The 6,670-nt window shown below is 29.6% G+C and overlaps 1 protein-coding gene across 8 annotated transcripts in view; it reads right to left on the bottom strand.

Moving 5' to 3' along the window:
- LOC106788154 (tensin-1) overlaps nucleotides 1-6,670 on the bottom strand; it is a 112,674-nt gene that overhangs the window by 51,155 nt on the left and 54,849 nt on the right. The gene's annotated exons all lie outside the window — the stretch shown is intronic.

Genomic DNA, 6,670 nt, shown 5'->3' with positions numbered 1-6,670 from the left:
TATATATATAAATATAATATAAAAAAATATAAATTTAATATAAAAAAATATAATATAATATAAATGATCGTGTCGATATTTCTCAAAAATGGATTCACCTATTCCACCTTGTGAAAATGTTGTCCAGGTGGACGTGAAGTTAGATCACTAGCCGTTTACGAGCTCGATTCACGTATGTATTTCGTTCACGTTCCAGAGAAGTCGGCTTGTCCGCGTTAACGTCGAATACCTTACTGACAATTTACGGTTTGCCTCCTTGAAACCGGATAAAATCGTTCGCATCCTTGACAAACGTTATCTCATGCATTTCTCATACCTATGTTTTCTATTGGACTATCATCATCATCATCATCATCGTCATTCTTTTTTTTTTTTTTTTATATACCTTCTTTTTTCATTTTTCTTATACGATAAATATCTATTACATTAATTTCCCCATCCCCCTCCTCCTCCTCCTCCCTCTGCCCATATAAAATTCTATTTTTTTCGTTCGTACGAGTTTATACATAATAAATGATGTATTCTACTACTACTACTACCACACAAAAAATTGCAGATAATTTTTTTTACCGTTAATTAAAATTATTTACGTGATAATTATATGATACGAATAATAATAATAATAATAATAATGTATACTAGATATATACAAATATATTTAATAACTAATCTAGACCATATTTTTGTTCCATTCGCAATATTTATTGCCCTTTTGCAAAAATGCACTTTGCAAATATGTATACCGATAAACAATGTACAATTTTTACCTATCTCTATATAGAACAAAGTTACAATTGTTAGATAAACCTTTATAAATTTATCTATATCTTATCGCGAAGGAAAACACATTTTAATCAAACATCTCTCTTTTAAAAGATTAGATTTATTTTTTTAATCATTCATCTCTCTCTCTCTATCTCTCTCTCTCTTTTTCTTTCTCACGACGACGATTTCTCATTTCAGTTTCAATTTATCATCTAATGGTTACCATAACAACTAGTTTCAATCTGATCGGGGCAGGGGGACGGGACAGGGGGAGGGGGGTGGGGAGAGAAAAAAATAATCAATATCCATTCGTCGAATTTAGATTTAAAATGCTTAACAAGCGGAACGATGAATTATATCGACGTTTATTTTACCTTGACCTTGAACCTTAATACGAGTAACAGTTGTATCTTACTCTCATATCGACCCAGAAGGGCCGTGAATTCCCCCTTTCTTCCACCCTTCCCACCATCAACCCAACACTCTTTTACTATCTATCTTTCTCTCTGTTCTTCTCCTGGTATGTACGTATAAAGAAAAATGTTTATTTACGAGTTTGATCGTAATCTTGGTTCTTCGTGGGACGCTAATTGACGCTCCGACACGATAGAATGAACTTCGTTTGGACATGTCGCTTACGATTTGCCGCTATTTGTTCTACGAAACGTGAACGAACGAGGGAAAAATTTAAAGCATTTTGTACGTTGTCAATTTATCTATTCTCTGTCAAAGAAACTAATCTTATTGAACTCATGATATTTTACAATTATTTTTTAATATATATTTCCAAAAATCAATTTGTATGCAATATTAAAAAAAAATAATAATAATAAGTGGTATATATATATTATTATGATTATATTATATTTAATAATTTAACGGGTAAAAATTATTATATAATATATATATATTATAAATTGTAAGATCACACATAAATCAAAAAACGATGTTATATATATATATTATTTTAATCTTTTATATTATATATATTTATTATATTACTTATCAATTATTCAATACGATTTTTCGACTATAACCTAATATACATTTTCTCTATATATTTATAATCCCTATATCGAATGTCAAGAATTGTGAATGAAAGGTTCGCGACATGGAAGAGAAAATGTTACTTTATGCATGAATGACGTCTGGTGAATCGTTATCGTTCACTTTTCACAGACATTATTTTCATCTATTTCGTATGCACGAGAAAAAGAGAAAAAAAATGAGAGAGAAAGAGAGAGAGAGCATCTGTCTTTTCTTTGTTGTATAACGAATAAAGAGGAATAAATCAATGTCACGTTGTCGAGAGAGTTCTATCGCACTACTACTCTTCGTCATCATTATTTTCCTTCTCTCTTTTTCTCTCTCTCTCACCTCACTCTCTCTTACTGTCCTTATTTCTTTCTATTGTCATAGGTTAACGATATCTCGAAAGTAAGTTTCGACGTATCGCGAAAATTCATAGGGAAAATGTATTCGAGAGAAAATATCGACACACCCAATTTCCACCCCCACATCTCTTATATTTGGCATAACCGTTTTAAATCATCTTCGTTGAACGGTTTTTTTTTTTCGTTATCGTAAATCATTCATTCCCCTTACGAAATATTTCCGTTCGGTAAAGTAGAAAATGTTCTTTGAACTCTAAGTCATAAACGACCAGTCCCGTCGTAGTTACCTTATACCTATTCCGATATTTCTTCGTGAGAAAGAGAGAGTGAGTGAAAGAGAGAGAGAGAGAGAAAGAGGGAGAGAGAGAGAAAGAGAGAAAAAGACCCTTCTCCGTAAAGCTGTTCGTTCGTACGTTCGGCTGTTATTTCACGTGTTCGAACGGAAATTTAAATCATTCGGTGTGCTGTGCACTTGAACAGAAAATCTCGGACATCATTGGTCATGATGATAGCACTTTACTTCAGTCGATTGTAGACTAACTTTTTTCTTTTATTATAGAAAATTAAAAAAAATCACAATATACAATCAAAAGAAAAGAAATGAAATAAAAATAATGAATAATTACAACACTAACAGACTAACATAAGTGTTAACACAAAAGCTTATAGGATGTAACATTAGTGACAAGTTATTTTCATGATACCTTTTTACACAAGTCGTACTTGTGTATCGTATAACAGCTTGCATGACTATGAGAAACAAGAGAAAGAGAAAATACGAATGTTGGAAAAGAAGAAGAAGAAGAAACAACAGTCTGGTAGGCGAACACGCCAGATGCCCACTAATTCACGCAATCTAATCCGGATTTCTAATCGACCATGGTATATTTCCAAGCTGCACCGAGAAAACGTCCACGAGATGAAGACACATTGAGATTTAACAAGTGTTATTTATACATATATATATATAGCTTTATTTTAAAATTAGACTATGGGTTGATATATGTAATTAAATGTTGCATACGTTCAACCTTTTTTATAACACGGTTGATTTGTGCAATGTATGTGTATTGAAATTTAAAAATAATATCAATTGAGGAAATTGAGAAGGAAGGAGGAAGTAATGTTTTGTGTTATTCAAGGTTTGTTACCGTTTAATTGTATATATATATATATATGGAAACAATTTTATAAGAGGCTTTTCCGTATCATCGTTTTGAATTTCGAATGATCATCTTGTAAGAGTTCATCGTTGATACTTTCTAAATTACACAGTACAACGGTAATTAATTCTCGAAATAATGAACAGAAAGCGAATATTTCGAAAGAAATTTGCTAATCATTCGTAAACTTTCTTTCTCGGTGTAAATAATTATAATAGCTTGTAATGACTACCATTTCTAGTACTTTAGTTGGTTCTTTAATAATAATAAAGTCACTTTCATCTCTTCTAAGAGAAACACAATCAGTTTCTAATTACAAGCATCAATTACATCGTTACTTTTGATTCTTATTTTGTTGTAATATTTTTACGAAAAAAAAAAAAAAATGATGTGACAACATCGACGAACAATATTTCGTTAAAATATTAAATTCGTCATTTTTACGAATTGTTGGCTATTTATATAATATTCTAAAAAAATAAAACAAAATCCTTAAATATTACTAACAAATTATTTTCGATTAAACCGATTAAACATTTTGTTATATTTTGTTACATTTTGTTTAACAGTGAAGTTAATTCAAAAATCAATCTTATCGAATTTGAAGAAAACATTTCATTTAACGATAAAATTTAACAGGGAACTTGGACATGAAAGAAGTAGAACTTAGTTTGATTTAGTTGGACGTTTCGTCCCTTTATTGGGACTTCTTCAGCAACTTAATCTTTACAGTTCAGCGTCTTTTTTCATTGAGTAGACATACATTTTTCTTTTTATTAATATTCAAAACACAAAACATCTAAACTTCGTTAAATTGATCGTTATTATTTAAGTTCCTCAACAAAACCATTTAACAAAGATACAAAAATTAAATCAAAATGAAAGAAAAACAACGTACTATATTATATCAAAGTGTATTTATTTTCTATTTGTCATCCTAGCTAGTCTCACGTTTTCCGTTTAAGAGAAAATTTATTTTGAAAAAAAAGAAAACAAAAACAAATAAATAAACAAACAAACAAACAGAAAAGGTGGAATCGAGATGAGGAGTAGGAGGAAGAGGAGAAGAAGGAAAGGTGGTGTTAACGCGTGTCCAACGTGCGGCCGGGATGCGGTTAAAGCAGAATTTTTACTTTCATATCCATATATGTGTGTGTGTGTGTGTGTGTATGTTCCTACTTCCGTGAAAGAGTTATTCGACGCCTCCTTCAACGTCCACGCTTTGCCGAGCAAAAGATCGACGAACGACGAGACCTGCTTCCTGATTCTCGTCTTTCCCTTCCGGCGGTTTTCATGAAACGAACGACGGTCCTCCTCCTATGCTGTACCGCGTGAAATAGCCACATGAAATAGCCGCATGATATGATTTTACCCTGAGACTACTTGCTTGCTTCAACAACCGGAACGACCAAATTTTCTTCTCTTCTTTTTCTTCTTCTTTTTCTGTTTCTTTTTCTTCCTTTTGATCTATTCGTAATCAAAGACTTTACGAATCTAACTGAAATTTTTCTCTAACAACTTCCCTGACCTAACTCAAACTCCTCCCCCCTYYCTCCTTTATTATTTTYTTATTACTTATWTACGATGGATTTTTTGAASAATTATTTTATATTGAAATAAGTAATACTTATTGACGTTTTATTTGTGATTACGGTTTGAATAATCTGGTATTAGTATTTTATTTTATTAATATTTTGTTTATATATCGATTTTATTATTATTTTTTTTATATATATAATATAGAATAATACAGGCGTTGGTCAATAAATATAACGTAAAATTCGAAGTATTATTAATTTTCTATATTTAAATGAATATATTAGTATTTTTCAATATATTTCAAAATATATTCTTAAAACGTCGATTCATTATTTATGATACTTTATTCATTAACATTTTATTTTTATTTAAACGAAATATATGTGCTTGCTTTCAACATATTTTATGCTTAATGACCTTTTTCTATTCGTGATTTATATTTCAAACTTCTACTCGTGAATGACGAATTAGTAAATCATCCTTTAAGTATGGAACGAAAGATAAGGATGAGTGGAAAATTTATCGTAAGTTTATGCAATTACGATCATCATCTCGTTTCTATAAACGAACTATAAATAAGCATTATCACTGGTTTGGATATTTCTTTTCTTTTTTTTTTTCTTTTTTTCGTTTCGTTCCTTTGATTTATACATACGATTCTAATCATATCGATCTGAATTATCTGAAAGTATACATTAAAATGTATTTTAATGTGATTTTCATTCTCGTTTTTCGCATATTATAACCCATGATAACGTTAATACGTTATTCGTTAATTTATAATGCAATAATATTATCTATCGTTTTAAATAATTTTAATACCGATCTAACATACTCTTCATACTTACCTTACATATCTTAGATCGAGGTTAATCTCGATCAATGTCGTCGTTATGGTTAATTGAACGCTTCTGGTAAATACATTTATACAAAGATCGATGGTCAACTTTCTTATCCGTAGTAAGATCGTAGTAACTTCCTACAATCGGTAGTTACGATGTAATTACAGAAATTATCCATCGATGGTAGGCACGAATTTACAATTCAAATCCGTCGATTAGATCAATCTACGACGAGAAATTTCTATCTAAGTTTTCGTGTCTTTTTAAATAAAACGATTTTGACATTTTTATCATACATTATTATTATTAAATATAATATATTATGAATATATAATAAAAAAAACAAAAAAAAAAAACAAAAAAAGGAAAAACATTTTTGTATAATAATATTTTTATAGTTTAAGAACATTTTTGTGTTAATATCTTACGCATACATTAAATAATACTTGAGGAATATTTTATAATCAAAAAGTGTATTGGTTGTAATATTATTTAATAATTTAAAAGAGAAATATATATATATTACAGTAGTAAAAATGTTAGATTATAGATAAAATATTTACAATGAATTATTGAATTGAATGAAACAATGTTTCATCGAATAAAATAACGTAGAAAATGTTGTGATATTTTGAGTGGATGAAAAATTTTGAAAATTTCACGATGCGAAGGATTATAATAACAAACGAAACGCGAATAAGAATAGACGAGTGACGTAAATCGGGGGGAAGGTCGTGGAATCCCGTTCGATACATATTCAATGGATAAAGACAGAAATAAGCGTGTGTCCGATGTATAGAGAAGAAAATTGGGAGAAGAAGTTTGAAAATGTTTTCATCAGTTTTTTATTTTTTTGAGTATAGAAAAGCAACGATAAAATATACGTTGATGGATTGAAAAGTTTACAGTTCAAGATATATATATATATAGTTAATATTTAATTATTATTATTTAAAATATAAATATT

Source organism: Polistes canadensis, unplaced genomic scaffold (assembly GCF_001313835.1).
Source record: "Polistes canadensis isolate GaletaPanama2010 unplaced genomic scaffold, ASM131383v1 scaffold_128, whole genome shotgun sequence".
NCBI lineage: Eukaryota > Metazoa > Arthropoda > Insecta > Hymenoptera > Vespidae > Polistes > Polistes canadensis.
This window is presented reverse-complemented; position numbering and strand designations above follow the sequence as displayed.